Below are 12,965 nucleotides of genomic sequence, written 5' to 3' on the forward strand. Positions count from 1 at the left end.
TTTATCTAGGGTGATAGAAATGGCAAAAACACGTTGCCTCCCGCTGGCCATCACAGAGAACCCAACAACGAGAAAAATTCAGGGCCTTCTACCTTGGCTGTAGTCCTGCATGAACAAACAACAACTAATGATTTGTGCCCCTGGTCAGTCAAACGTAGCTACTGATCTACGGATGACTATCTTAAGCGTGAGGATTGTGCGTGGGTATGACTTATAAAGTACCAGGAATTTGGGAAGTACACACATGATTGGAAACTTTGCTCACAAGTCTCTTTGTACTCTCCATTTCTGGCAACGCCAATCATGAGGCTTGTTTTTACAGCTGACAGGCCTCCTGACCTCTGCCACCTTGCAAGCCTGGGTGCTTTGCAGCGGCAGCCTGGGCGGCTGATTGCCGTCGTAGCACTTCTGCGAAAGCTTGGCGCAACCAGTGGCAGGCAAATAACACATCAGGCAGGGCAGCACCAAGTGAAGCGGCTTGCCATGAAGGACCAGCGTGCGCAACAGTTTCGAGTGGCGAGCAGACGAGCATGGCTTTGTCAGCGACAGCAAACTTCAACCATCCTCATTCCGTCACTCAGTGCAGTGATAGAAGACGCCCTTGACTAGACACATGCAAAGTGACAGAGTCCACTAGGTTCTGTGCTGAGCACAGTCACCTCTTGGTTGCAAACCCAACAAGAGGGACAGCGGGCGTGGTAATGTGCCTCACGTGCATCGGGCATTTGCCACACTTCTCGCACAATGGCACGTGCTTTCTTCTCCAGTGGCAATGCCGCCACCAGCATTTTACCATTCTGAGGTCTTGGAGCTCAGCATCTTGGGTTGCTCTGCACCTAAGGTCCTGCCATTGCCAGTAGTGTACGGATCACAAACAGGTTTGGTGGAGCTGCATGGTCCAGCAGCCGGTTGTGGTCGGAAGGAGGTTGCTGGCTGCTGCTGTCTGTGATGAGCTGGGCCGACCAACTGAATTGAAAATCCAGGGGATGTGTGGTGGCATCTGGGACCTCGCAGGCGCGTGGACAGATGAGGATGGGGGCGGGGCTCCCAGCAGGACTTTCCTAGCCCCCTCTTGCTTTTGGCGTTGTGGGCTTGGTGGCTGTTGTGTGAGATCACAGCAGGGGTGTCGATGTAGTCATTCTGACAAATGGTAAAGATTTCATTTGGTCAATGGGGTATATAGTTATGGGTGCTGGAGCCGTCCATAGGGACATGCGGCTGTCCAGCAAGAGTGGCGCACCATGATGGAGGAGGAGACTCCAGGAATGTGGTTGAGGAACCGCCTTTGACGATCATCTGTAGATTGTGTTCCTCCATATACCAGAGCTCAGGTCAGCATTTAGCACTCCTGCAAAGACCAACAGGCAACTTTAGTACTGATCACCACCCTCACACAATACTAAGCAGATAACCCAGAGATTGGCTTTTGTTTGAAAAAAGACCACAAAAACATGCAAAAATGACAGCGGGGACCCTTTGCATAAGAGAGGAAAAATTGCATGTGTAATAATTATTAGGGATATATAATTAAAATTCATTATTAGGAGTTAAAAAAAGGAATCGTGTATAAACTTTCACTTCAACATTCCGATTATAGTAGGCTATTACGGCACAAGCCTGCACTAGTTTCTGAAGGGACTGGTTATTCTGAATAAAACAACATAAAATAAGATAACCTTAGAGTCACAACTTTTTGTTAAATTATTAAATTTCAATTTACTACAAGTTGATGTTAATCGAATTGCGCATATTATGATTAACTGGGCGCTATTAATCGAGTTTATGAGTAAGATCCTCGACACGCAGCTGCACGTTGTAAAATATCGTTTGAAATGTCTTACACTGCTACAGAGCACTGACCGTGAAGAAAATTGTATGATATGACCACAAATCAACGCTGTTGCGTGGAGTTTTTTTTTTTAATTTATTTTTTTTTTTTTTGCGTGAGCTATATGTAATTCTATATTGGAGGGTCGTGGTTTTTGCGAAGGGCTTCTGTGCTTCTCTTGTACGAAAGCCTGCAGCCTCTAAAGCAGTTTTGTAGTGTCGTCTGAAACGACGATTTTATATGTTGGCATGCCACAATTAAAATTTCACACGGAAAGCAGTCAAAATTCATACGACGTTTTTAATTACGAACCATTACATATTTACCAGAATCTTAAAACACCCAGAACCTAAGATACAGCGATGTTGACTGTCTCTGACTAATCTTCCATTTAGTGTTTTACTCACTAAAACAACTTTAATGCTTAAGATGACAGGTCATGCGAATGCGCGAGCTGCGGGGAAGCGTTCAGGTCACGGCGATTGTATTATAGAACGCGAACAAACGGGCGCAGGATCATGATACGCAAGACGAAATAGCCTACTGTCGGTTCCCCCCCAGATCGAATGATTGAAAAGACCGCGTATACGGAATTCTCACCTGTTCTACTTTTGATTCTTAAATCGCCCACGATCCTGTGGTGGTGTTAGTTACCGCCGTAGTTAAATATTTAAAACATAGCACAAAATACACCTACACTGCGTTGCTAAAGACGGCTGGAAAGGCTGCTTTGTGATAAACCAGCAGAATGGAGCCGACTCGATTTGAAAAAAGAACATAAACTCCATGTTATAGCGTTGTCCTTGACACTGCCTTATTTACATTCACTTGTATAACATTTAATACAAAAACACCCAATATAGATATAGCATATTATATATATAGATAATTATATAGATATATATATATTATATATATATATATATATATATATATATGCGCATACTATATATATATGCTCATTTTGTTTTTTTAAATAAATGGAAAACTCACTGTGCATAGAAAACAGATCTTTTCCTTCTCAGATGAGCAGAGTATTGTGATACTATTCCAATACAGGACAAAGAATGATAGATAGATCCAAACGAAGCCACGAAGCGAAAAAAAAAAATCCGGACGACTATCCGTGCGATGAGCACTGCAGTAAGCACACAGTCTTCTCCATACGATGTTGCAACTACATGAGGGAGATTGCTTTTTTTTTTATGAAAATGGGGGAGGGAAAGAAACCTAATGCGCAGCGGCTTTGACGGGAATTATTTTATTTTTTTTTTGTTTTTTTTGTTTTTTTTTATTTGTGACTTGGGGGGGCATTACGAACACTCGGAGGGGTTACACTTTATGAGCGTGGGAGAGCTCCGGATTTTACTGCGCGTGCGCGCGTTTCAAGATTTCATGAATGAAGAATGGGGGCTTTTCGTACAAGGGCAATGTCAAAGCGGATTACATGAAGGAAAGGCGGCTACTACTGGCCTTAATTCATGTTTTCTATACAGTTGCTTTATTCGTGCGTCTTTTTTAAAGAGGTCCTGACCTGTAACTTGGTAGGGACAGCATCCTTATAATCCTCTTGAAATTAAAATTTAAGCAACCATATGTTTAATTAACAGTTCAATCATTCTGCTGTTGTCATGTGTTATTGTTTGATATGACATCGCAATTGCAGGATACGTTTTGGGTTGCATCATCACGGGGGTTAATTTGTAAGCTCGAGTGGCGTGCACCTTTATTACTCCAGTTTTGAGTAGTCTAAATCAGGAAAACTGGGTCAGGAACGACCGGTCTTGTTTATAATGGAAGGAGAAAAAGATACAGTTAAGAGATTATATTTAAGCAGTCCGATTTTTGATTTCCCAATCCAGTTTGGCTGGGCTCGCGCACTGAAGTAGAAAAAACACGTTTATGACGCAATGCAGCAGGAGGTCATGCAGGATCAACAAAAGAAACAGGATGTTGTCCGATTTTGTAGACGATCCCACAAGCAGGAAATTGTGTCGTGAATTTCCTTTTTAACATCCCTCGGGTGTCTACACCTTCCCGGCCCACGGAATCAATTCCCAGCTTGTTTGGCTTGACCTAATGCTGTCAGATGTTAATGTGGGAAGCCTCTACATTAGCACACATTTCGCTCATGACAACAGCTGCTTTCATATTAAAAATACAATCATAGTATTTGATGTGTGCTAAAATTTAGGAGATAAAGGGGTGTCATTATTATTATAGTTTTTGGTTGTAGGCTATATATATGTGCTAAAATGTAGTCGGCCCTATATTGCTCCAGAAAAAAGAAAAAAACAAAAAGAAAAAAAGAAAGCCCCAAAAAAAAAAAAAGTACGGGAAACAGCACTTTTAGGTACTGATTAGATGGAAACCTGGGGAAAATAGACAAGCTCTAAAATAGTACATGCACTCTTTGAACGCAGGTTTTCCATTTGGGTGAAAATGACCACAAACTTAATATATCAAATGGGGCAATTTAACATCTCCAATACACAATGGGTTTCATACATGGAAATGGTTTCTGCCTAATGTCATATAAATCTAATCATGAATCACTGATGAACCGTTTATTTAGTTTATTGTAATCACCAGTCTCTTCTGCTTTTCTGACTTGAAACTTTATGTTTCAGTATTTTAAGATTAGATGGTTAAGATATTTGTTTGTGTGTGTGTTTGTTTGTTTGTTTTCATTTCAACCTGTTAATATTAACCATCCTGTTAAATTGGATTGGTAGTTTGTAAATCCAAAAACTCTAAATTAACAACCAACTGTACTGCAGTTATTAACTGTATAAAGTTTAATCACCTGCCTTTCTTCATAAATAACAAATACTTCAACTATTATTTTTCATGAATGCTTAATCCTTTACTTAAAAATGTTCTGTTGCTTTTAGGCCAGACTAGAGTGGTGACCTGATTTTTTTTTTTTTTTTTTTTTTTTTTTGGCAATTGGTTTCAAGCCAAGCCCACAGGAAGGAGGCTTGTGTGAGGGATATATGCAGAGAATGGGCAAGCCTTTTGGAGATCTGGGGGCCTGTGTGGGAAGGAGAAGGGGGTAGGCCCCTTCTGGTCCCCTGCTGATACAGAAGGGGAAAGCCAAGCCCTTGGTGAGATGGTGCACCCCTCGACCCTTCTTCAGAGAGCTGACAGGAGTGGCTTTCGGGCTGAACTCTCACGTCCATGGGACAAACTAGCGTGCAAGCGTAGGTGACCCCCTGTTGTTGGGGGGCCGTTGCGACCTGCCATTCAGGACACAAGCATTCTGGGCATTTCCACACGCCATTTCTACTTACATAGCGATACTTTCCCATCACCATGAGAACCCACACCATACCATACCCCGTTATCCAAAACACAAGACGCTCACGGCACCCCCCCCCCCATCACAAAGTTCCCATTTCACACCATCAGTGCTAGGCACCATAACCTAAATTTCCACACATACCTGTATGTGAGAAGCGTTTTTTTTCAAGGAAAGAGAAAATAAACATACCAAATCGGTAACCAGAAAGAACACTCAAACCCAAATATTAGCTTTCCAGACTTGAGATTGGAGCAGTTTGTTTTTTTCAGTGCCTTTATGTATGTGCTTTTGCATAAATAACAAGGCCACACGTCCTGTGACAGCAGCTGGATTAAATCCCAGAGCTGGATAAAATCAAAAGAAAAGTGTGAGGCCTGTAATTACATGTCGACTGTTCCTCTTGAACCTGATCCTATCTATAGGCCGCATCTAGAATTAACCATGCTTAGTTTTCTTTGAGCGCAAGCAGTTATACATCTGGCCATAATGTCATTGGGTGCGGTTGGGTGGCAAAAGTAGGAGGTCACCTTCTGCTGTCCTCAGCGGTCCTTGTTGACATGAGAATGCCTGACCTTCATTAGTAGTGCATTCATGGAGTCACTAACAGCGTGGAGCTATAATTTGAGACCTGAATCAGCAATGCTGGCCCAAGCAAAGCGCAGTGGATCAGCATTACCCATCCCAAGGAGGCCTTTGTTGACAAGCTATCGGCTAAAATAAGCTCCAGCCGGCAGGAGGCACATATCCCCATCAGCAGCCCACTTCCTGTGAGACAGCAAATTTTCTGAATGATGAAGGAGAAGCTTGCACACATCCCCTGACATTACTCTAGTTATTTAGAATTTTGTTCAGCATTAATGATTAATGAGCAGGAGGGCTTTGAGTGTCAGTCAGTGAAATAAGATTAGGAAGTTAGGATATTCCAGTGAACCAATGTAGTTGCTAACCTCCAGTGATATCTGCATCATTTGCGTCCCCTTAGGAATTTGTTACATTTTTTTTGTAGCGTACTGACCCGAAATCCTTGATTTGTGCAGGGATTTAGCAGCTTCTCTGCAGTTTCCATTTTGTTAATTAGCCCTATTGTCTGCATATCAATCAGATTAGCTCTGGGGGATCTAGGAGGAGGGTGCTGAGTAGAGCAAGTTTACCCAGGAGGAAGTGCCGGGGGCTTTGATCTCTGATAATGAGCTGCCAATACCGCCCTCGAGGGGCTACTTCCTGGGGCCAGCTGGAAGCCTGCAAGTTAGGCCACCTGAAACAACATGTACTCTTGCCCGTGTCCCTTTCCAAGTGCCTCTCACCCCACCTGCCCTTCCCCCATTTTTCATCAATGGTAACCCTTCCCCCAATTGAACTCTGTGATAATTGGAGATAGAGGTGGGCTACAGTCACCCAGGGTTCTATTGTCCCCAGTGTATTCATTCACTCTCTAGCCAGACTAGTGGCCTGATGGATGTTCTCAGTGACACTTAGCTTTATTTAAATCAACTTTTCCTTTTGGGAAGCGTTTGGTGAATGATGTATGTGACATTAAGTTTGCTCTGTCACTTTCCTCAAGCCCAGTCAGATTTTTTTAAAAGTTTGAAATGTTCATAATCTGCACTTTGAATTATGAAACCCTTGTACACAAAACTTCCTAATTTAAAAACCAGACATCTCCAGTATTCTTTAAAGTTTGTCCATTACACAAATTCACAAAAAGAGTATGTAAGTACCACATCATGCACAACATTGCGTCACAAACATGATCATTTTCGAAAAGCCGTGCCTGGAATGTCCAAACAGGAGTTTATGATTCACTTCAGAACGTCCCTTAATCCTCACCACTTCCAGTAAACCTCTCACTGCTGGGTATCCTCTCACTCCTTTGTGACCCGGTGGGACAGAGTTGAAACAGAAAGCTCAGCCAATCCTCAGAAGCTCTGTTTCACATCCATTCTCTTCCTTGATCCAGCTCAGGTACCTGCAGTCCTGGGAAAGAAGCGACTGGCCATGTCTTTCCCCGCTGGACATTGTGCCATGCTGAGGTTGATGGCGAGCACACAGCAGCCCCTTTGATGGGCGTGGGGGACAGGGTGACACGGGACACTTCCCTGAGCTGAATGGCGCCCCCGACACTCGACACCTGGGACAGCACGCTCCAACGCTGGCCTAGTGCCAACCTCAACGAGGCACCTTTGTGCTCCTGAGCTCAGTAACCTATCCGGAAAGATCTCTCAGTGCTGGTTCCCATGCATCACTCCACTCTACTTCACACTGCCTTTGTGCCCAACTGGCTCGGGACTCTCCTCACTTCCTTTTGCCTTGATCCTGGCTGTAATTGCTTGGTCCTAGTGAAAAGCAAGTATGAATTTGAAAGGTAGGGGTCTAACCTTTGGCTTTGCAGTAGCCTTGTGGATCAGGCCCACTGAATACAGTTACTTGTACACGTAAAAGTGTTTCCGGGATTATTTGAAGGCAGTGTTCAAACATGGGCTATCTGGTGTCCTACTGTCTTTACTCTTGCCCTTTATATCTTCCTCACAAAGAGTACCTACAAAGCCTGCTACATTCTCCCACAAAAAGCAAGCACAGGACCACTTGTTGAGACAGCCCGCTATTGATCTTGAAGCAGGACATCAACCATGACTAGAAAATATTCTAATTTTGTAAGAAATGATAACCGCAGTGAACCAAGAATTTAAAAACAAAGGGGTGTCAGGCCTGTCAAGATGTGAAATGCCTAACCACAACAAGGCATACAATGGATAACGTGTGCAGGAGAGACTAGGTTTGCTTGTTTTAAGGTGCTATCGTCCAAGACCTGGCGCGGTTCGGTCCAAACCCGCCAACCCGTCTGGCTTGTCAGACACACAAGGCTGTCTCCCCAGGATGGTTTTTAGTGCATTGTACAAAGTGACAAACCCATCAAAGCAACCCGGCCCAAATAAAAGGATCTTTTTATGACTTTCCTTCAAAGAGCGGCTAGGAGTTCAAAGCACACACCACAGTGAGAGCGAGTCGAATGTAAAGTTTCAGAATCATATGGAGAGGCAAAGAGATGTGGGGGGGTAGGCAGAGGGGTGGGGGGTGGGAGAGCCTCAAAGGGGATTCAATATTCCTCATGAAAGGCCTCCCCAACCTGGCATACTCTCTGTTCTCCTAGGCAGTAAATCTTCGACATTAGGTTATCATTCTCCTTTACACACCACCTGTGCCGCTGTACTAAATATATTTCAATTTCATAAACATATAACGTATTCACAGTATCTTCAACAGCATATGGCATGTCTTTTGAAGGCGAAGAAGTCAGTGGCTGTACAGTTTAGCCTGCTCGCCTCGGCACAGATAAGAATGCAGCTCGCAGTTGGGAAAAAAATTATTTTGCTTCCCGCCCTAAATTTTGTGCCTCCCTTTTCAGAAACAGAGAGATTTCTTTAATTAAAAATAGATGTCACTTGTGGTGTTAAAAATTTTTTTATAAAAAAAATCGTTTATTTATGTCTGCCATACAGTTGTATTCCTAACAGCAAATGTGTCTCTGATGCTAAGGCATGTTTAGCCCCCAGTTCAATCTCAGTTTATTGTGTGATGTGCAATGATCTAATGGGGAGCTTTCGCAAAAGTAAATAGCTTTGATGCAGGACTGCATTCTGAATACAGTTTCTGACTAAACCTAAACTAAATAGAGTTGCATTGGAATAAAGTGAATCAGCCCAGATTTCTTTGCTGTCAAGCAGTGGTGAGGAATGGTGTGTCATCAAGTGAAGCCATGTGTCCAGTTTGTCAACGTGCCTTCTACAGTCACAGGATTCATTTTTGATGAGTCATGTTGAATCATTGTAGAGCACGTCGATATGACTCTGCATATACAAAGAAGTACATTAGATGGACAAGTTTACAAATGGAAACCCTAGAACTGGGGTAAAATTTGCAATGACCCAAATCTGTGTATATCTGATGCTCAGGGGTGAATCCATTGTTCTGCTATGTATGGCACTTTTTATGAAGAAACACGTCAGCATGCTTGTGGAACAACAGTAGAGACAGAAAAATCCACCTTGGAAATCTGTTTCATTTGTTGATTTATAAGAATAAGAATTAAGATCAGTCTCCCTCAACCAAGCCTGGGTAAATTTCCAAACAAACATTAACAGTGAAGCAAAGAATCGATTCCAATCAAATGCAAACTATGAGCATGTGTGTGTGGCCTCACTAATTACAAAGCAGGCCTGTCCTGTTTACGTTGGCTGAGCGGGCAGCGATCGCTGTGGCCTGATCCACTATCCAGCTTGTTGGCTGACAGATTGGCCGTCCTGAAGTTTGGCTTCATCGAGTGTCATTCCATTCGCTCGGGGGGGGCAAACCTAATACCATATCAAGTCACTCGACACCATTGTATAAGAATAGAAGGTATGATTTCGCGCTTGATAGATATATAATGCATGTAGCTCTCCTTACCAAGCTCTCCCTTCCCACTGGCTTTGTGCCTCTGCATGCTCCTGAAATCCCCCAGGTGGGGGGCCCTTTTAATCCCCACAGCAACAAGGGACTAGTTTCTATGCTTTATACTGAGTGGCCTCTGAGGCCTGGCTGTATGCCTTGGCCTGCGGGCTAGAAGCCCCTCCTGTTTTACAATTTCCTGTATTCCTTGTTTTTAATGGTTGCTTCTAGAGTAGCAGACCACAAAAGGCCAGTTTTGTCCAGCACGAACAAGGGAGCCATTAGAACAGTACATGAGAGGAAGATAAGGAAAGGGAGATTTGGGAGGGTTGGGATTCGGCGGGCCGGGGCGTTTGTGTGGGGGGATCGAGCGGGAATGTGCTAGCCCATGGGGGATTAGTTATCCCAGCCGCTGGCCCCTGTGGGCAAGACATGGAGAGGCATATTTTATTTCAGGATGAGTGAGTGAAGGACAACTAGGTGCATCAAGGAAATTCCAAAATGATATCCCAGTGATATGAATATGATGCTTATTCATAGAAATGTAGGAGTAACTGTAGAAGTTTGCATGTACTTATATGTTCTTTAGAGGTTAGGGTTAGGGTTAAAATTTTGCTCATTAGACACCAAAATGAGATTTAATCTATTTGCAGGGTAAGTTCAAATAGTAGCATAGAATGAAGCATTTTATGGAAGCCGATTAGAGTGCATAAAAATATCTGGGGAAATATGCAGCTAGCATGTAAAGCTATTTTAACATTAGGGGATTTCTAGTTGTATAATGTTACAAATGTCCCAAAGCATCAGTTCTTGCCATGGAAATACAGATCCATGGCTTTCTCTAGTTCTTATCTATGGAATAATTCCCCAGGGTAAACCCTGGACTGGCCAGCCCTCATAGTGGAAAAGCACCACAAGTTTTTTCTTTTCTCCATATGGGCAGCCATTTGTCTCAAAGAGCTCTGTTAAAACATAAATAATATGTGTTATGAAAAAAAGGGGCAGAAAGCATTACTTCCTCTGGGATAGGACCTCTGGAGCCTGGTGTCCTTCACAGTCATCCTTGTCGTTCACACAGACAAAAAAAAAGAGAAGAGAAAGAAAGACTGGCTGCAAGTCAGAGCACACATACAAGTCTGGAGAACGCATGTAACCCTTACTCAAATCAGGGCTAGAAAATTCAGCCATTCTGTTTGTTTGCAGTGCATACTCGACTCAAGCTATCTGGAAATGAATGCGATGGAAAAAAAAACTGCTGAAATATCACACAACTCAACTGATTCAGTCACCAGACCATATCAAGTTTTGCAAAATAACTAAGATGAAATATACATTCTTCTAACTTAGCATTCATTAGCATAGCAGTACTTCTGCTGTTTTCAATTGTAGTTTTTTTAATAACAATCTTCAACATCAATCAATCTATCAATCCACCCGATCAAAAACTACTTGCACATTTTGCCCTAAATGTACACTTTCTCTTTCTATGAAACATTTGAAAGTTTCATTAATTTTACTGAATCAACATTTAAAATGAACCCTTTTTTAAAGACCCATGTTAAAGAGTTTACATCTGTTTTTTTTTTTTCTGGCAAAAATATATAAAAAAATACTAATGTGTGTGTGTATACTGTATATAAATTGATCAATTCAGAATGCTGTTTTAATGCTGTCACATAATTCAGAACAAAAATAAAATGTAGCTGCAATGTAATTTGCCACTACTTTTGTTTCCAAATAACCTCATCTCAGTAATCTCAGCACTGATGCAATTAAGAAGAAATTGTAAAAATATCCTGACAAAAGGAATGCTTTAAATCTTATATCAACTTCTCTCTTTCCTTCTGTTTCTTCAGCAGCCCAGGCAGAGCTTTCCGTGTGCCGAAGGGATCATGATTAACATTCGTTCAATTCGCTGAGGGACACGCATTCTAAGCCCTTCCTTCCTGCTGCAAGTGGAATTCTCATTAAGTGGTCATAACTACTTTTTCAAGAGCAGCATTCCTGCTTAGGTAGTCCCTCCAAGACTCCAGCACGATGATTTTCTTAGCTGCAAATTAATTGCTGAAGAAGATGAAGAAAGAGGAGAGTCATTTTTCTTAGATCTGACACAAGGTCATTAATAAAAGAAAGAGCATAGTATGACTGTCATGCATAAACGGATGAGGTCTCGTCAGGAAGTAAAATCACTTGTATTCAGACATGCACAGTGTTTTAAACTTTTGATATGTGGCATCCATCATTTCATTGGTTAAAGTCAACATGAAGTCAAAAGGGACCGTATTTACCTCCTTGTTGCACTTTCCTGTTCTTATTGTGCATGGTTCATCATTATTCCAAAAAAAAAGTTTGTCTTCATAATTTTTCATTAGAATATAACTAGTTTAAGCTCCACCTCTGTATAAACGCTTTGTTTTAAAGTGTGCTTGATTTCAGTGACTGTTTGATGAGAATGATTAACTGCATCATGTAGTTTAGTCAGAGAAAATAACTGATGGAGCTGCCTGTTTCCTGGATTCCCTTTCTGTAGCACTGGAGGGCTGGGCACAGGCCTTCTCGCTCTTACCTGGGCTGAATGGATCTAACTGGGGTAACTGAAATCGGCTGCCCCCCTACTTGACTTATTTAGTAATTTGTCTGGCTCTTTTCCTTCTTCCTACGGCTTGTAAAATGATCCAGCAACTTAAATTTCCCCTTTCGCCAAAAAGATGGATTCTAATCCTGTAGGAGAATGAGAGGAAAGGGCTGTAGGCACTTAAAATCAACTCTTAAAACATAAGACTGAAGGTAACGTCTCTCAAAACACACATGCATGTGAAATCATGACACATATAAAAGAATCCACCTGTATCTTTCCAGTTGACAACAGTACTGTTGATGTCCTATAATAGTGAAGGTGTCAGATTTGATTACAATGCCATAGTATGGATTGTTTAACATACCATGGCATGCAAAAATATTGTCAAGCAGGAATCAAAAATGTTACAATTCAAAAAAAAAATAATCACTTTTAGTGAAATGGTCTCACAGAAACCATGTGATAGATGCGTTGTCACTGTTACAATATTTGCCTGAATTGTTTGGTGTCAGCAGATCGAGCAGCAGTTTTATTCCACCATGTGTGCGTGCTGACCGCCGCTTTGCTGATGTGCAGCAGTGGCGGGGACCGGGAGGCACACTTCTAGACTTGTGGATCAGGCAGAAAATGCATTATGGTCTGTTATGGTTGGCTGATCGCTCTCCATTCAACCAGTGAGCTGCTCACACAAAGGGCCAGGGCTGAGTTCAAATAATGGATCGACTCAACCCTCCCCCAAACCCCCACCCAAACCACCCCATTTAGATGATCATGAGGCACTTTTGGTGGCAGGGCAGATTCTGTGCCCCCTATCCTGGTCTTGCTGTTGC

General features: G+C 42.4%; 1 pseudogene; it reads right to left on the reverse strand.

Annotated features, from left to right (window-relative positions):
• Positions 1-261: 261 nt before the first annotated feature.
• On the reverse strand, positions 262-5,111 carry LOC122134774 (annotated as a pseudogene).
• Between the last annotated feature and the right edge of the window lie 7,854 nt (positions 5,112-12,965).

The sequence above is a fragment of the Cyprinus carpio genome, chromosome A21, assembly GCF_018340385.1.
Source record: "Cyprinus carpio isolate SPL01 chromosome A21, ASM1834038v1, whole genome shotgun sequence".
Taxonomy (NCBI): domain Eukaryota; kingdom Metazoa; phylum Chordata; class Actinopteri; order Cypriniformes; family Cyprinidae; genus Cyprinus; species Cyprinus carpio.